The sequence below is a fragment of the Pan troglodytes genome, chromosome 9 (assembly GCF_028858775.2).
Source record: "Pan troglodytes isolate AG18354 chromosome 9, NHGRI_mPanTro3-v2.0_pri, whole genome shotgun sequence".
NCBI classification, from domain to species: Eukaryota; Metazoa; Chordata; class Mammalia; order Primates; family Hominidae; genus Pan; species Pan troglodytes.
Window position 1 is genome coordinate 69274661 of NC_072407.2, and position 18241 is coordinate 69292901.

Sequence of the window (18241 nt, forward strand, 5' to 3'; positions counted from 1 at the left end):
GTGCCCTCCCGGCCCCACCTCTTTCTCTGGCCTTGAGGCAAATCAGGACAAGGAGGTAACACAAGAGTAGGAAACCCGAGGTAGTGCTGGGAGTACCTGGGGTAACGCCTTCAGGCATAACACTTAACAACACAACAAAGGGCCACATCCATGTCCCCCCAGGAGAAAGCTGAAGAGGAAGGGAGGGTGACAAGCTTAGACTACAGAGCCTTAGTCCCTAGGCAAAGCTCAAGTCAGCAGTGCCTTGGGAACTGAGGAGCCAAACAAGCTTTGACAAATTACATAACCTGGAAGAAGAGGTCCCTTCTTGGTGACTGATTTTCCCTCTCTATTGATGAATCTAAGGGAAGACATCAATAAAATATGGCAATCTTAAAAGAAGAATAAACAATGGGATCAGCATCTTGGATTCTGCTAAGCAGCCTTCTCTAGGCTTCAGTTTTTTCAGTTCCGTAAGACAAGTGGTTTGGGGGGAACCTTCCCCAACATGCCCACCTCTCATTGTAGGGATGCAAGTAAGAGAAATAACATCCAACTCTAGCAGCCAAGAATAAGAGGACAGAGCAAGCAGAGAGAGAACAAGGGGGTGAAACTCGTGGAGGGTGGAGTTCTTCCACGTTACGGCATTCCCACCATGAGCCCATTGCCCTTACTCAATGGTAGCATGCAGACGGCACCTGCTAGCCCAAGACCTAGCTCCAAGGGAGGACTGCGGGAAATCTCACACAGGAAACCAGCTCCTGCGTCATGAAGGGTCGTCAGAGGAAAACCGCCACATAATGGGTGGAAAACCGAGAAAAACTCCTATACCAAGGAATCCCCACTCAGCACTGGATATGAGCTCTGGAGAAAGTTGTCCCTGAGCCACAAAGTCCCCAAGGCCACAGCGGGCCTGAAGGGAAGAGCATTATTGTTGTCACAAATGCTGGGAGAGCACCTGGTTCTCTGGCTCGGCTGCTCCTGCAGACCAGCAGGGGGAGAGGGGACTGGACTAGCAGGGGACCGGCGGGAGGGCTGTGGAATTTAGGCTGAGGGGAGGCCACTGAATCTCCCAGGCACCTGCCACCATGGAAATCCATGTTGGGGGAACTGTAAAAGCAGTAGAGGCCAGACGCGCTGGCTCACACCTGTAATCCCAGCACCTGGGGAGGCCGAGGAGGGCGGATCACCTGAGGTCAGGAATTCGAGACCAGCCTGATCAACATGGTAAAATCCCATCTCTACTAAAAATACAAAAATTAGGCCGGGCACAGTGGTTCATGCCTGTAATCCCAGCACTTTGAGGGGCTGAGGTGGGCGGATCACAAGATCAAGAGATTGAGACCATCCTGGTCAACATGGTAAAACCCCGTCTCTACTAAAAATACAAAAATTAGCTGGGCATGGCAGCACACACCTGTAGTCCCAGCTACTCGGGAGGCTGAGGCAGGAGAATTGCTTGAACCCAGGAGGCAGAGGTTGCAGTAAGCCGAGCTTGCGCCACTGCACTCCAGCCTGGCAACAGAGCGAGACTCCGTCTCAAAAAAAAAAAAGAAAAAAAAAAAAACTTAGCCAGGTGTGGTGGCACATGCCTGTAAAATGTGCAGGGGAAGAAGGGCAGGTCCCTTTTTCCCCGTTGTTACCGTGACTGGCAAAGGTTGAGCGTCACCCTCTGGAAACCCGTGTCAAGTGACTTTACAACCAGCTGGCAGAACCACCTCACACCACAGCTGCCTGCTCTCCATGCTGACTCAAGGGGTCTTCTCAGAGGCGGCCCAGCCCCAGGGATTCTTCCTGCCCAGCTTCCCAAGCTGACCATACCCTTCCAGAACCAGGGCCTTCTGCTGAGGCTGGCCAGCTGCCAAATGGGGCCAGCAGGGAGCCAGATGTCACTTTCCTGTAAAAATCAGGAGCAACTGGAAACAGACAAGACTGCTTAAACAGATATTATCCACAAATCAGAGCGCAGCCTTTTTTTATTGATTGAGCTTAAGACCTGACATGCCAAACTGCTGGCATCCACAGCTGCTCCTGGTGAAGACCCCCATGCATCCCGCCAGCCTGGATTCAGGCACAGGACTTACCCTTAGTGTTTGGTCAGCTCTCCAGAAGGCAGACACTATCTAAAGCAAAAGAAAAAACAGCATTACCCTCATTGCTCCAGGAACTTCCCAGAGAAAACAGGAGTGGCAAGAACACCGATTTTAGAACCCAGAGAACTTTTTCACTCTTGTTACCCGGGCTGGAGTGCAATGGCGCAATCTCGGCTCACTGCAACCTCCGCTTCCCGGATTCAAGCGATTCTCCTGCCTCAGCCTCCTGAGGTAGTTGGGATTACAGGCATGTGCCACCACGCCCAGCTAATTTTGTATTTTTAGTAGAGATGGGGGTTTCTCCATGTTGGTCAGGCTGGTCTCGAACTCCCGACCTCAGGTGATCCACCCACCTCGGCCTCCCAAAGTGCTGGGATTACAGGTGTGAGCCACCGCACCCAGCCAAGAACTGTTTCTTTGCTTCCACTGAGGGCACCAGGAGGGTACAGGGCTGGAAGCGCCAGCTGTGCTGTCCCACTGCCTGGACTGCACCTCTTGTTACTCTGACAGCCGCTCTGTAATCACTCAAAGTCTGTTTCCTCATCTGTAAAATGGGAATAATAACAATGCCCATCTCACAGCGTACTACGGAATACCCAATGAGGCAGCACACGCACAGCAGTGGCACCATGCCTGGCACAGAGGACACACTGGGACGTTAACCGACAGGCTAGGTGGGAAGCGCTTAAGTAAAACCCTTTTCTGCCACCCACTACACATGAACAAGAAGTTCTAGAAACAGTTCGTTTTATCTGAAGTGCTTTCTCTTCCTGCCCACTCCGTCCAGCCTCAGGCCCGCTTTCTCTGCATCTCCGCAGAGCTGTCTCTAATCCTTCAGGAGCTCCCTCTGAATACTGGGAGTCTGGTTCTTCTCTCACTCCACAACTTGACACTAATAAGGAGCTGTCTTACGTGACCTGAGATGTGTCCTCTATTTCCTGGCTATTTCCTCAAATCCTTTCCTGCAGAGACCCCTCCCTGCCATAAGTAAGAGCCCACCTCGTGTTTATGCCCATGGGAGCCCACAGTTGGTATTGTGTAATCACTTTTCGGAGTTTTATCGACTGCTTATTTCCGAAAAAGCCACACCTACCCTAGCCACTAGTCAATGAACAGCAAAATGGAAAAACAGGCCAGCAAGCTCAAATCCCTGTTCAGAGAAAACCAGCTGCCTTGGCAGATAACGTCAAGGCTGAAATTCAATGTCTGGGGCACTCAAGTCAATAAAATATTTATTGAGCCCATGCCTTGCACAAGGAACTGTATGTACACTCAGGCCCTGCCCACAAAGTGCCAAAAAGCAAGTTGTTAGGGGCTGGTTAAAAGAAGCAAAAATGGGATGGCATGTGAGAGGGACTCCAGCAGTGAGCCGCCTAGCCTGCCTGGCTGTGTTACTCTGGGCGTTATTTCACCTCTCTGAGTCTCACCTATGAGAGTCCGTCATTTGTAAGAGATGGATCTAATAGGACCTTCGTAATAGGATTGTTGTGAGAATCACATTATGTGTATGTAAGGGGCTTAGCAAGGCCATCACCACCACACAGTAGTTGACTTTTATTATTAATAACAATAAATCATTACTTATCATCATCGTTATGAAAAGAGAGCCCAGTCCAACTGAATAGATTTGGCAAGCCTTAATAAAGTCCTGTGTCTCGAAGAATAATTTAATTTTGACAGGACAAGATAAGAAGCAAGGCCCTGCAGAAAACAAAGTCAACAAGAACAAGAGCAGAGGGGGGACCGTGAGAAGCGAGTTTGGGGTAACAGTGACTAATCTCACTATAGGGGCTGACACAGAAGAGGGTACCTGCGGAGGCAAATGGAAGAAAGAGCCCAACAGGTGGAATCATATTAGAGAGTCTTGAACGCCAAGATGAGGCAAGCTTTTCATTCGGTAAGTAAGAGGAAATGGTTTATTCTTTTGGCCATTTCCCATCTTCCACCGTCAGGCCCGACTCCTTTGGCAAAGTGTCCACAGGTGAGACTAGAAGGCAGCTAAGAGAAAGAGAGGAAGGCACGGTCAGTCAGGCCCAGGTGAGGTTTCAGAGTGAGCAGGCAAAATGCCCTGCTGCTGTGAAGGAGGCCTCTGGGTGAGAAACCTGCCCCAAAGCAGGAACTTTCAGGATACAAGAAACGGGGCCCATTCAGATGGGGGCAGGACGATATTGGGAGGCAGCCAAAGAGAAGGCCATGCTCATCCTCAATGAAAATGTTGACCAGAGGCCGGGTGCAGTGGCTCATGCCTGTAATCCCAGCACTTTGGGAGGCCAAGGCAGGTGATCACCTGAAGTCAGGAGTTCGAGACCAGCCTGCCCAACACAGTGAAACCCCATCTCTACTAAAGATACAAAAATTAGCCAGGCAAAGGGGTGGTGCCTGTAATCCCAGCTACTCAGGAGGCTGAGGCAGGAGAATCACTTGAATCCGGGAGGCAGAGGCTGCAGTGAGCCAAGATGGTGCCACTGTACTGCAGCCTGGGCAACAAAACAAGACTCCGTCTCCAGAAAAAAAAAAAACAACACAGAAAATGTTGACCTGAACGAGGCCTCCAGCCCATGCAGAAGGTGCCAGTGAGAAATGTGGACTGCCAGATTTACTGCCATACTGACCATGGTGCTGGCCATCCCTGCCACCTCCAAAAGTAACTCCTTTCCATATTCTCCATCTTGCACCCCTCTCTCCTCACTGGTTCCCAGTTTGACCCCTTTTCAACTAATTCACCCAAAACACTCATTAGGCACCTACTTGTTCCTGGCACTATTAGGTACTGAGAGGACAGAGGGAAGAGGGACACAGGGAACTGTGGCTTGGGATAAGAGTAGTGAATCTGAGGTCCTGCCCTGCCACTGGTCCCAGAGCCCCCATGAGTGGTGGTGGGAGGACAGGTACCTATCACAGTGCCTGGGGCACTGGAAGTGAGACCGGGTGAAAGCAAGGAGCAGGACAAAAAAGGGAAAAGGGCCTGGGGTACCTACTGTGGGCTACCAGGGACAACCTTCTAGGGGAGATCTTGGAGGTGAGGACTGGCACAGGGAACCGAGTCAGCCAGGCTGCAGCGGGCTTCAGTAGAAAGACAGAAGGCGTTATGACACATGAGGGTACATTGGGGTAAACTGAGGAAACTTCGGATGACAGCCTAATTAATTCAAAAAGCAGATACTGAGCAACTGTAGTGAACAAAGCCCCTTCCCTAAGAGCAGGGCACGGCAGGGTGAAGGAGCCATTAGTAAACAAATGACGGCTGCTTTCAGGGAGCTTACCAGAACACCATGGGACACAATCTGCAGCTCAGGCCTGCAGCTGGGCCCTCAGAGCCCTGTCTGCCTTTTGGGCTTTTTTTTTTTTTCTTTTTTTTTTTTGACAGGGAGTCTCACGCTGTCGCCCAGGCTGGAGTGCAGGGGCGTGATCTCAGCTTACTGCAACCTTCAACTCCCAGGTTCAAGCAATTCTCCTGCCTCAGCCTCCTGAGTAGCTGGGATTACAGGTGCCCGCCACCAGGCCTGGCTAGTTTTTGTATTTTTAGCAGAGAAGGGGTTTCACCATGTTGGCCAGGCTGGTCTCGAACTCCTGACCTCAGGTGATCCACCCACCTCGGCCTCCCAAAGTGCTGGGATTACAGGCATGAGCACCGCGCCCAGCCCCGTCTACCTTTGCATCTAATCTTGCTTCCTCAGTTTGGTTTCCAGTCACTGACTTACCTGCACCTTAGCAAATCCTAGTGCCCTCACCTGGTTACATCTCCTGTAGAGGCCTCTTCCAGTGACCAATCAAGTTTCTTACACCCAACAGTGAAGCTGTTTCCCCCACATTCTCCTTCCACCTTCCTCAGCCTTCCTCTTCCAGTTCTAATTGCTTGAAACCTCTGTAACTGGCCAGGCATGATGGCTCATGCCTATAATCCCAGCACTTTGGGAGGTCGAGGCGGGCGGATCACCTGAGGTCAGGAGTTCAAGACCAGCCTGGCCAACATGGTGAAACCCCATCTCTACTAAAAATACAAAAATTAGCCAGGTGTGGTGGCATGCGCCTGTAATCCCAGCTACTCAGGATGCTGAGGCAGGAGAATCGCTTGAACTCGGGAGGCGGAGGTTGTGGTGAGCTGAGATCACACCGCTGCACTCCAGCCTGGGCGACAAGAGCGAAACTCCATCTCAAAAAACAAAAACAAAAACAAAAAAACCTCTTTAACAAAACCTCTCCAGGATAAAACTTTCCAGCTGCTGAAATCCAATCACTGTTTCTCCACTGCAGCGGCATCAAAAAGAGGTCCACAACTCACCTCCTCCACGAAGCCTTCCCAAGCCCATCCCCTTCCAGGCCATTTCTCCTCTCTCTCGCTTTAGAGTGTGGTTTGCTGTGATTTACTGGCCTCTACTGAACTTCCTCTTCCATGTCCTCCTAGGGCCAATACCTCGCCCACTAGGCTCTCTACAAACATCTGCAGCAGGCTGCCTTGCTGCTTAGGTTTTGTTTATTTTTTCTCTCCCCCAATCGGTTTGTCAGCAGTTGCAGGACGAGGATTGACCTCATCGCCCACGCTGTCTCTCGGCCCAGTGTAGGGATAGGAACACTGTAGGTGTGCAAAAGAATGTGATTAAGAGTTCAACAGTTAAGGAGAGCCTGCAGGCAGGAAGCTGTAGCTGCAAGTGAGAGAAATGCTGAGCACATCCACCCCCAGCACAAGTGTTTGCATCACATACAGGGAAAGGGTGCCTTGGGGGAGGCCAGCCAGGGCTGATGGTGGCAGTGGGTACGGGAGCAATAGGGAGGCAGATGGCAGGCACTCTGGAGGTTCTGGTTGTCATCAGCAAGTGTTGGTACTTCTCTGAGCCTGTTTTCTCAGCTGGAGAACGGGTAAGGAGCCCAGGCCTACCTCTTCTCACAAAAATAAAGACACAATCTGATTTTTTAGAATTTCAGGCCAGGCACGCCTGTAATCTCAGCACTTTGGGAAGCCAGGGCAGGCCGCTCGCTTGAGCGTAGGAGTTCGAGACCAGCCTGGGCAACATGACGGAACCTCGTCTCTACCAAAAAATACAAAAATTAGCTAGGCGTGGTGGCGCCCGCCTGTAGTCCCAGCACTGGGGGACTGTGGCAGGAGGGTCGCTTGAGCCCGGGAGGTCGAGACTGCAGTAAGCCGAGATCGCGCCACTGCACTCCAGCCTGGGTGGTGACAGCAAGACCCTGTCTAAAAAAGAAAAGAAAACAAAAGAATCTCAAAGTTGCCAGGGACCTAGGGACTTGGCTTCCGACTCTGGCGCGCTTTGTAAACTACTAAAAGCTGGAGAAATAAGGGGCTGAGCCCAGCCCCACCTCCTGAATGAGCGGCCTTGGGCGAATCACTGCGTCTGGGCGCCTGCAGCTTCCCCGTCTGAAACAAAGTAGAGGATCCTACGGGAGGCGAAGTGCGAGCGCAAGGAACAAGGAAAGCCCTCGCCTTACACGCCGCGGCTTCCTGCAGAGCTGAGCCACATCCAGTACGATGGGGACAACCTGGGCTCCCGATCCTGACAGACTTGGGTTCGAACCCTCAGGGACCTCGCGCGAGGCGCTTTAGTCAGTTTCTCCATCTGCAAAATGGGCCCGAGAGCAAGAATGAGGCAGCCCGCGGGCGGACGCTGCGGAGGGGCGCTCGGGGGCTGCAGCCGGGGGCGGGTCCGGGGGCGGGTCGAGCCGGCCGAGCCCCCGCGCGAGGGGGAGGGGCGCCGTCCGCCGCGTCGCGTCGCGCACCGCGCACAGCCCGTCGCTGTCTCCTCCAGCCGTCACTCGCGGAGCCCGCGCCGCCTTTGCGCGCGCGACCCTTACATAAGCGTCCCTCGCAGCGGTGCCGGCGCACGTCCACCCGCTCCGACCCGCCGCGGGAAGAGGACCGTGCGGAGCGCGGCGGACACTCACCTCCTCGCCGTCGCCAGTCCTCGCCGCCGCCTCTACCGCTGCTGCCTCCACTGACAGAGAACAGCTGCGGTCTCCGTGCAACCGAACTTGCTGCAGTCCCGGCCCCGCCTTACGGACTTCCTATTGGCCCAGACAGCCCAACCCCTCCCGTTATTGGGCAGTGTTCTCCGTCACTCCTCGCCCCTAGGCTCTGGACTCCTCCCTGTGCCCGCCTGTCCGTCACGTTTAAGCCTTGGCGCTCCACGTCAGCCCCGCCCCTCCCGTCCCCGGCGAGCGCCTGGATTAGTGGCGAGGCTGGGAGAGCCCGCCCCTGGCGCACCACCGCCTACTCCCTTGTCTCCGGAGCCTCACGTGGGCCGCCGGACCCTAGCCGACGCCCGCAATAGGCGGAAGTGGCCGGGCTGTGGCTCGCAGTTATTGGCTGTCGGCGGGGGTGGGGACGTTCGATTCATTCACCCGAGTAGCACGTGTCTCCCGAAGCTGCAAGCACAACAGATCGCACTGGGGCTCAGGCATCCCGGCTAGACGCAGATACGCGCTGGCTAGCGGAGAAGAGGTCGCAGGAAAAGCTAACGTTAGCGAAGGGCAGGAGGAAGGAGAAGGTGCTTGTGCCACACGGGTTACATGACTATGTCCTTTAACAGCTGCGTAGATAATGATGGGGGTCTACAGTACGTCTGTGTGACCTTGGGCAAGCAACTTAACCTCTGAGTCTCGGTTTTGTCATCTGCAGAGCGAAGCTGCTCAGGACCTAGGGGGTTTGGAAGGCTTGTTTGAGACACAAGACACTTGACAAGACCCAAGACACTTGTCAAAGAGGAAAGCTTTGACATGTGGAACAAGTGACTGAGGCATAAGTCTCTGTCATCGAGGCTTATTAATCCAGTTTGAGGGCGTGCTCGGGAAAAACACGAACCACATACACATCCGTGGTTGTTTTTCCGAAGAGGTTTTCGGGAGGTTTAGTATTTATGCATTTCCTTAAAGGGGGAATGAGGGGAAGGCATGTAGGAAGAAGGGCAAGTAGGCGATTAGGACAATAGTTACATTCCTATGGGACTTTAGCTAATGCCCGGTAAATCTACGTAAGATGAGATGAATGTCTGAAGAGAAAAAGAGAGTAAAGGAAGAGTCAGTTATGCAGATGTCTCTGAGTAGGTAGTTTTGACTTTGTTCTGCACCTGGGAAAATAAGCTTGTAATGACATTCTTATTGTGGAATTTTTAGGAGCTAGACTTAGATTGTAGACCTGAAGCTACAATTGACCTGTCCTTGTTTATGGGAGGCCAGCAAGAATTTACTTGTGAATGATCTGTGGGGGCAGCCCTTCCCAAATGCCTGAGGTTTTTACCTTTCCGTGTGGATCTGGCTGATGCCTAATGCTAGTAACAGCTATTCTTTTGGAAGAGGGTGTTGCAGTGACTCAGCTTCAAGGCTTAATCTTCACTTTCGCATGAATTGGGGCGCTGGGGGGGGGGGGGGTCCCGAGATTTTTACTTTCATTCACCGCTTCGTAAACTGGGGTCTGTGCCAACCAGGGGATAAGGGAGTGACCAAACAAACCAAAATCCTGCCTTCAAAGGAGAGCAGACAGATTAATATATAGTACATCAGATGGTAATAAGGGCAAAGAGAAAAAATAACCTGCTTCCAAAAAGGATAATCAAAGACTATGAGAACATCTTGCTAACTAGAAATTGTTTATTGAGCCTGGAGAGATCTGACTCTTCTCTCAGACTTCTTGTATAAGTAGTTTCTCACTCCAACTTCCCTGTCATTCCTTCTACCCGTCCTGAAGAACTCCAACCTTGGGTTGGATCCGACACAGCTATTTTAGTAACGGAACAAGGATTAAGATCCCAGTTCACCTTTGGGAGGCTGAGTAGGGAGGAATACTTGAGCCCAGGAATTTGAGACCAGCGTTGGCAACACACTAAGACCTCATCTCTGTCTTTTAAAAATTAAAAAATGGGGCCGGGCTCCGTGGCTCACACTTGTAATCCCAGCACTTTGGGAGGCCGAGGCAGCAGATCACAAGGTCAGGAGTTCAAGACCAGCCTGGCCAATATGGTGAAACCTCGTCTCTACTTAAAAAGTACAAAAATTAGCCAGGTGTGGTGGCAGTCACCTGTAGTCCCAGCTACTGGGGAGGCTGAGGCAAGATAATCGCTTGAACCCGGGAGGCGGAGGTTGCAGTGAGCCGAGATCATGCCACTGCACTCCAGCCTGGGTGACAGAGTGAGACTCCATCTCAAAAAAAAAAAAAAAAAAAAAAAATTAAAAAATGGGCTGGGCACGGTGGCTCACGCCTGTAATCCCAGCACTTTGGGAGGCTGAGGTGGGTGGATCATCTGAAGTCAGGAGTTCAGGACCAGCCTGATAAACATGGTGAAACCCCCTCTCTATTAAAAATACAAAAATTAACTGGGTATGGTGGTGGGCACCTGTAATCCCAGCTACTCGGGAGGCTGAGACAGGAAAATTGGTTGCAGTGAGCTGAGATTGCGCCATTGCACTCCAGCCTGGGCAACAGAGCAAACCTCCATCTCAAAAAATAAAAATTGGCCAGGTGCAGTGGCTCACACCTATAATCCCAGCACTATGGGAGGCCGAGGTGGGTGGATCACTTGAGGCTAGGTGTTTGAGACCAGCTTGGCCAACATGGCGAAACCCTGTCTCTACTAAAAATACAAAATTAGCCAGACGTGGTGGTGCATGCCTGTAATCCCAGCTACTAGGGAGGCTGTGGCAAGAGAATTGCTTGAACCCGGGAGCCGGAGATTGCAGTGAGCCAAGATTGTACATTGCACTCCAGCCTGGGCAACAAGAGTGAAAAACTCTGTCGCAAAAAAAAAGAAAAGAAAGAAAAAGAAAAAGCACTTCTCAGCGTAGGCTTCTGTGCCACTAGCAACAGAATCTCCTGGGGACAAGGTGGGAAACACAGATTCCTGAGCCCCATCCCATTGCTCTTATGCATATTAACCACCAACTCAGAGGTCTTAGAATCATCAGCAGAATACCTGAGTCACCTTTGCCTCTTCAATCCATCTCTAGGGAATGAGACTGAAACTGACCCAATAGTCCCATAGACTTTTTTTTTTTAATAAACATAGAAATGGACCCTTTTGGTCTTAAAGCTTGAAACTTACATTTGTTTTATCTGAGTTCCTTCCTCAGGAAAGGACACTCAGGCCTCTCAAAAAAAAGTATCAGAGAACTGAAACTCACCAGATCAAGGCATCCAGACAACAAGATGCCAGAACCCACTTTCACCCTGCTTGCTTCCTTACTTCTCCCTAGTTCCTGTTTTCTTTTCTTTTTTTTTTTTCTGAGACGGAGTCTTGCTGTGTCGCCCAGGCTGGAGTGCAATGACGTGATCTCGGCTCACTGCAACCTCTACCTCCCAGGTTCAAGCAGTTCTCCTGCCTCAGCCTCCCAAGTAGCTGGAATTACAGGTGCCCACCACTACACCTGGCTAATTTTTGTATTTTTAGTAGACCATGTTAGTCAGGCTGGTCTCGAACTCCTGACCTCGTGACCCACCTGCCTCGGCCTCCCAAAGTGCTGGGATTACAGGCGTGAGCCATCATGCCTGGCCCCTAGTTCTTGTTTTTTTACACATTTTTACATTTCTTCCCTCTGTGTTAACTCTTAATTTTAGTCACTCAGGGAGATGGATTTGAGACTGATCTTCTATCTCCTAGGCTGTAGCACTCAGTTAAAGCCTTCTTCCTTGGCAATAATTGTCTCAGTGATTAGCTTTCTGTGGAGAAAGCAGCAGGACCTAGATGGAGGCCCTGGTGTTTCAGAAACAAGACCCCCTGCACTGCAGTGCTAGTTTTAGAAGCTCTCCAAGTGGTTCTAATGGAGTCAGTATGAAGACCCACAGGGAGGCTAGAGAAATACTATCTAGGCTTCCTGGATGGTAAGACTCTTCCAGGGCCCTTTAAAAACAAAACCAAGGCCGGGCACAGTGGCTCACGCCTGTAATCCCAGCACTTTGAGAGGCTGAGGCAGGTGGATCACCTGAGGTCAGGAGCTCGAGACCAGCCTGGCCAACATGGTGAAACCCCGTCTCTATTAAAAATACAAAAATTAGCCAGGTGTGGTGGCACATGCCTGTAATCCCAGCTACTCGGGAGGCTGAGGCAGGAGAATCACTTGAACCCGGGAGGCAGAGGTTGCAGTGAGCTGAGATCGCGCCACTGCACTCCAGCCTGGGCAACAAGAGCGAAACTCGGTCTCAAAGAATAAATAAATAAATAAATATAAAAATAAAAACAAAACCAGATTCCTGGACCCACACCCACCCCTGTGGATAATGATTCAGTCAGTTTGGGGTGGGGCCTAGTAATCTTTTCAATGCTTTTTTTTTTTTTTTTTTTCTTTTAGCAAGCACTTAATTGATTCTTGAGATCTGGGGAGCTTGGGAAACTTAGCTGAGCTCCTAGGAGGATGCAGCAGCAGCTGAAGCCAGACAGAGGGGCTGAGACGTGCTATGGAAGGCTGGCCAAGGTTAAGCTCTGGTGCAGAGAACACAGGCCGCAGGACTCTGTTGGGAGGGAAATGATGTTCAGGGGGCCCTTACAGAGCAGCTGAGGGGCTGCCCTAAGGCTAGGAGTGTAGGCCTGCTTTATTATTTCTTAATAGCTAACACTCTAAAACGTTCTTGGGCTGGGCCGGGCATGGTGGCTCACACCTGTAATCCCAGCACTTTGTGGGGCTGAGGCAGGTGGATCACTTGAGGTTAGGGGTTTGAGACCAGCCTGGCCAACATGGTGAAACCTCGTCTCTACTAAAAATACAAAATCAGCTGGGCGTGGTGGCGCATGCCTGTAATCCTAGCTACTTGGGAGGCTGAGGCAGGAGAATTACTTGAACCTGGGAGGCGGAGGTTACAGTGAGCCAAGATCGCACCATTGCACTCCAGCCTAGATGACAAGAGTGAAACTCCATCTCAAAAAAAAAAAGGAAATTCTTGGGCCGGCTGCAGTGGCTCATGCCTATAACGCTAGCACTTTGGGAGGCTAAAAGTGGTGAGGAGGCTCTTCCTCTTCCTCTGCCCCAGCTTGTGGGCATCAGCCCTGGTATGGACCTGGCACCATGATAAAGGGATGCAGCCATGGTGAGGTATCTCCCACAGGCTTTAGGGGCATGAGACTTGGGCAAGTGGGCTTTGAAACAGGAGTGGGAGCTGGGTGTGGTGGTGCATGCCTATAATTCCATACTTTGCGGGGGCCAAGGTGGGTGGATCACTTAAGCCCAGGAGTTTGAGACCAGCGTGGGCAATATAGTGAGGCCTCATTTCTTTTCTTTTTTTTTTTTTTTTGAGATGGAGTCTCGCTCTGTCACCCAGGCTGGAGTGCAGTGGCACGATCTCGGCTCACTGCAACCTCCACCTCCCAGGTTCATGCGATTCTCCTGCCTCAGCTTCTCGAGTAGCTGAGACTACAGGCTACTGCCACCACGCCCGGCTAATTTTCTTGTATTTTTAGTAGAGATGGTGTTTCACCGTGTTAGGCACGATGGTCTCAATCTCCTGAATGTGAGGCCTCATCTCTATTAAAAATTGAAAAAGAAAGGCCAGGCACGGTGGCTCATGCCTGTAATCCCAGCACTTTGGGAGGCTGAGGTGGGTGGATCACTTGAGGTTAGGAGTTTGAGACCAGCCTGGCCAACATGGTGAAACCCCATCTCTACTAAAAATACAAAAAATTAGCCGGGCGTGGTGGCTGGCGCATGCCTATAATCCCAGCTACTCGGGAGACTGAGGCAGGAAAATCATTGAACCCCGGAGGCGGAGGTTGCAGTGAGCCGGGATCACACCACTGCACTCCAGCCTGGGTAACAGAGTGAGACTCTGTCTCACAAAAAAAAAAAAAAAAAATTGAAAAAAAAAATTGAAAAAAAAAAGTCAGCCAGGCGTGGTGGGGTGTGCCTATAGTCCCAACTACTGGGGAGGCTAGGTGAGAAGATCGCTTGAGCCTGGGAGGTGGAGGTTTCAATGAACCGAGATTGTGACACTGCACTGCACTCCAGCCTGGGCAACAGAGCAAGATCCAGTCTTCAGACAAAACAAAACAAAACAAAAACAGGAAGTTGCAGCTAAGAGGCTGGGCTGTGGATAGGTAAAAGGGCTGGCTTTACTGTTACCCCAGTAACTCTGGGGGGCACGTTGGGAGTAGCTAACCCATCCCTTTGCTTCTTAGGGACATGTTCAGAGGCTCGGAGACAGAAGAGGGCAGATCTCATAATTGACAGAGACTTCTGCAGTCTGAGAACACAGGGGAGACACTGGCCCTTGGTCCACCTCGGCCGCTGGAGGGTCTGACCACCTTGTGGCGATCCCATGATGGGTTCCACGAGCCCAGTGGAATTGTCTAGACTGAACGGCCAAAGTAGGAGGAGGCTGAAAAGACAGGGCGGTTTCTAGGGGTGAGAAGCCATGGGGTTAAAGGAGCCTGGGAACACAGTGCGGGGAAACATTGGAATTTAGGCTCCCTCCAAGCCAAAAATGGTACTTGAGTGGCCACAGGCAAGGGCACAGGGCCACCTCACACACTTGCAGTTTCCACACCACAAACACTCCTGGCCAATGCCTTGCTTGCTCAGTCCATGCTGGCGGGAGAAATCTTTCTTTTGTCATCTCTGGAGTGGGGATCGGAGACATCTGGGTTGTCCTTATGAGATCCTCAGGGTAAAGCCAGGCTTCTGGATTCTAAACACAGAGGGGTGGGCTGTTTCCAGTCTCATAGTAACAGCTGTGTTTTGAGGGATCTGTAGCTTTGTTTTTTGTTTTTTTGTTTGTTGGTTGGTTTTTGTTTTGTTTTGTTTTGTTTGAGACAGGGTTTCACTCTGTCACCTAGGCTGCAGTGCAATGGTGTGATCTCGGCTCACTGCAACCTCCGCCTCCTGGGTTTAAGTGATTCTCCTGCCTCAGCCTCCTGAGTAGCTGGAATTACAGGCAGCTGCCACCACATCCGGCTAATTTTTTTTTTTTTTTTTTTTTTTTTTTTGAGACAGAGTCTCACTCTTTTGCCAGGCTGCTGGAGTGCAGTGGCGCAATCTTGGCTCCCCGCAATCTCCACCTCCCGGGTTCAAGCGATTCTCCTGCCTCAGCCTCCCAAGTAGCTGGGACTACAGGCATGTGCCACCACGCCCAGCTAATTTTTGTATTTTTAGTAGGGACGGGGCTTCACCATGTTGGCCAGGCTGGTCTTGAACCCCTGACCTCAGGTGATCCACCCGCCTCAGCCTCCCAAAGTGCTGGGATTACAGACGTGAGCCACTGTGCCCAGCCAGGATCTGTAGCTTTGTCTGGGAGCTCCCATCCATCTGGATGTCTCCAGCCTTCTTGTTCCTAACTGCCCTGTCCTTGGCCACCATGCTGTCTGAACTTGCTGGTACGCTGTCCTCCCTACACCCCAATGGTATGAGGTATCATCATTCCTCTATCCCCATCGTGCCTTCCTGCCTGTGCTTGGGCTGTTTTCCTTGCATGGGATTCCTTTTCTCAATAGATTCACCTGATAAACTCTCTTCCTGTCATATCTCTCTCTCTCTCTCTCAAGACTTAACCCAGCCATTGTCTCCTTCATGAAGCTCTCCAAAGCCACTCTCATGGTGTAAGGGGCCCTCCTAGGACTCCCATAACACCCTGGGCATTATTTCTAGCCCATCACCACACTGCTTTGAAATGGGGAGCTTTGAGGTCTGTCCCCCAAAACGAGTCTGGGAAAGTAGCTCATTTTTCATAGTGCTGCAGAAATGGCTCAATATCCTCCCACCACCTCATCTTCCTTCCCGGCCCAGGGACACTGTCAGAGCCTCAGAAATTCCTCAGAATTTGCTCCTCTCGGTCCATGCCCCCAATTTGACCTGTTCCAGGTTATCATCTCTTTAACTTTTCCCTCCCCCATAAACATGGCGTCCACTGGACTCTGTGGACTCTGCTTGGTCTCTGGGGCACTCCTATTCGCTGACTATTAAACATTTACTATGTGCTAAACTCAACTCTTGTAGAGGTGTGAGGAGGGAATAAGGGACAGAAGATAAACCCAAGAACTATTTTTTTTTTTTTTTGAAACAGAGTCTTGCTCTGTCACCCAGGCTAGAGTGCAGTGGCATGATCTCGGCTCACTGCAACCTCTGCCTCCTGGGTTCAAATGCTTCTCTGCCTCAGCCTCCCAAGTGGCTGGAATTACAGGCACCTGCCACCATGCCCAGCTAATTTTTTATTTTTAGTAGAGACAGGGTTTCACCATCTCGGCCAGGCTGGTCTCAAACTCTTGACCTCATGATTCGCCCCCCACACCGCCCACCTCCCAAAGTGCTGGGATTACAGGCGTGAGCCACTATGCCTGGCCAATTTTTAAAATTTCTATAGAAATGGGGACTCCCTTTGTTGCCTAGGCTGGTCTCAAACTCCTGCCCTCAAGTGATCCTCCCCTGCCTCGGCCTCCCAAAGTGCTGGGATTACAGGTGTGAGCCACTGCACTTGGCCCACAAACAATTTCAAATTAAATAAATGTATATCTGCACAGTCATCTTACTTCTGGTGAGCATTATTTTTTTCATTTTTTTATTTATTTAAAAAACTTTTTCTAGACAGAGTCTCAGTCTGTTGCCCAGGCTGGAGTACAGTGTCACGACCTCTGCTCACTGCAACCTCCACCTCCCAGGTTCAAGCAATTGCTGGGCTTCAGCCTCCCGAGTAGCTGGGATTACAGGTGTGTGCCCCATACCCACTGATTTTTGTATTATTAGTAGAGTTGGGGTTTCACCATGTTGGCCAGGCTGGTCTTGAACTCCTGATCTCAGGTGATCCACCCACCTCACACTCCCAAAATACTGGGATTTACAGGCATAAGCCACTACGTCCAGCCGCATGGCTGATTTTTGTATTTTTTTTAGAGACAGGGTTTCGCCATGTTGGCCAGGCTGGTCTTGAACTCCTGGCCTCAAGTGCTCTGCCTGCCTCGGCCTCCCAAAGTGCTGGGATTACAGACATGAGCCACTGCGTCCAGCCTGGGCTCTGGTACTACTAACTGCTAGATTTATAATTTTGTCTGATCCTCCTAGAGGGTACATGAAGACTCAGGCCCCACCCATGGAGGGTAGAACACACATTTGCTGAAGACTTTATGTGCTGGGCTGATTCAACTGGGCTGGATTCCAGGCCCATCACTGACTATGCTTCTGTCATTTCAACGGAGAGAAGAGGAAATGAGGATAAGTTCCAGAGGGATGCAAGGGTGAAGTGCACTCACAAAGGTCAGTCTCCAGGGTAGAGGGCACGCCCCACCCCTGCTGCCCTCCAAGGTCAGTCAGACTTCCAATGTCTAATTCTCAAGGTTCTGGCGAGTGGGCTCTCGGGACTGGGCTCCAACATCACCTTCTCCGAGAGGCCTGCCTAGATCCTCCCCTCCCTCAAACCAGATGTGGTCTCTCATTCTCTTCTGTTCACCAAAACAAGGTCTTGCCCACAGCAGGTAGATGTAGATCACATTCACTGGCTGACTCCTAAGGAACATGGTAGCCTGCCCCAGCTTGCAGCCTTCCAGTATGTCTAAGCCTCACCAGAACTTTAAATGACATCAGCCATGTACATGAATAGATACAGGAAATACCTCTTTCCTACTTCACTTCAGGAAATAGATACTACTGTGTTTTGTTAATTTCAAGCCACACTTTTTTTCCTCCACATTTTAACCTCTCTAAAACGGGCCTGCACCTTCCAATGAGTGGGTAATGGGTACTCTCTCTTCCTTCCTTCCTTCCTTTCTTTATTTTCTTTTTTTTTCTGAGACAGGGCCTCACTCTGTTGCCCAGGCTGGAGTGCAGGGGCTTCAATCACAGCTCACTGCAGCCTCAACCTGCTGGGCTCAAGCGATCCTCCCACCTCAGCCTCCCAAGTGGCTGGGACTGCAGGCACATGCCACCAGGCCCAGCTATTTTTTTTTTCTATTTTTTTGTACAGGCAGGGTGTCATGTTGTGCAGGCTGGTCTTAAACTCCTGGGCTCAAGCAATCCTCCTGCCTTGGCCTCCCAAAGTGCTGGGATTATAGACGTGAGCCACCGTGCCTAGCCCAGATATTCTTTCTTAATGGTATATAAAATACTGCCACCTTTCCGTAGATGTCCTCTTAGATTTGATGAAATAAAGCATTATTCCTGTGTTATAGCTGAGAAATTATAGACACATGAGGTTAAGCCACTCACCCAAGACACAGAGCCAGTACATGAAAGGGCAAGGCTTTAAACTCAGGCAA

General features: G+C 51.0%; 1 protein-coding gene and 1 long non-coding RNA gene across 6 annotated transcripts in view; one reads left to right on the forward strand and one right to left on the reverse strand.

Annotated features, from left to right (window-relative positions):
* Positions 1-8082, reverse strand: part of PC (pyruvate carboxylase) — a 112133-nt gene extending 104051 nt beyond the window's left edge. The window contains exons 1-4 of one of the 5 annotated variants that reach the window (XM_054661428.2): positions 7971-8081; positions 7389-7645; positions 3883-4070; positions 2064-2102 (exon numbers count right to left, since the gene is read on the reverse strand). The gene's annotated coding sequence lies outside the window, so the exon portion shown is untranslated. Of the gene's footprint in view, positions 1-2063; positions 2103-3882; positions 4071-7388; positions 7646-7970 lie in introns of all 5 variants that reach the window. The other 4 variants (XM_016921319.3, XM_054661429.2, XM_016921318.4 and 1 more) reach the window with 4 other exon arrangements.
* LOC129136313 (uncharacterized) lies at positions 965-17243 on the forward strand. Its single transcript, XR_008537852.2, has 3 exons — positions 965-1206; positions 3861-3969; positions 17052-17243. It is a non-coding gene; the product is annotated as an uncharacterized LOC129136313 (long non-coding RNA).
* Positions 17244-18241: the final 998 nt, after the last annotated feature.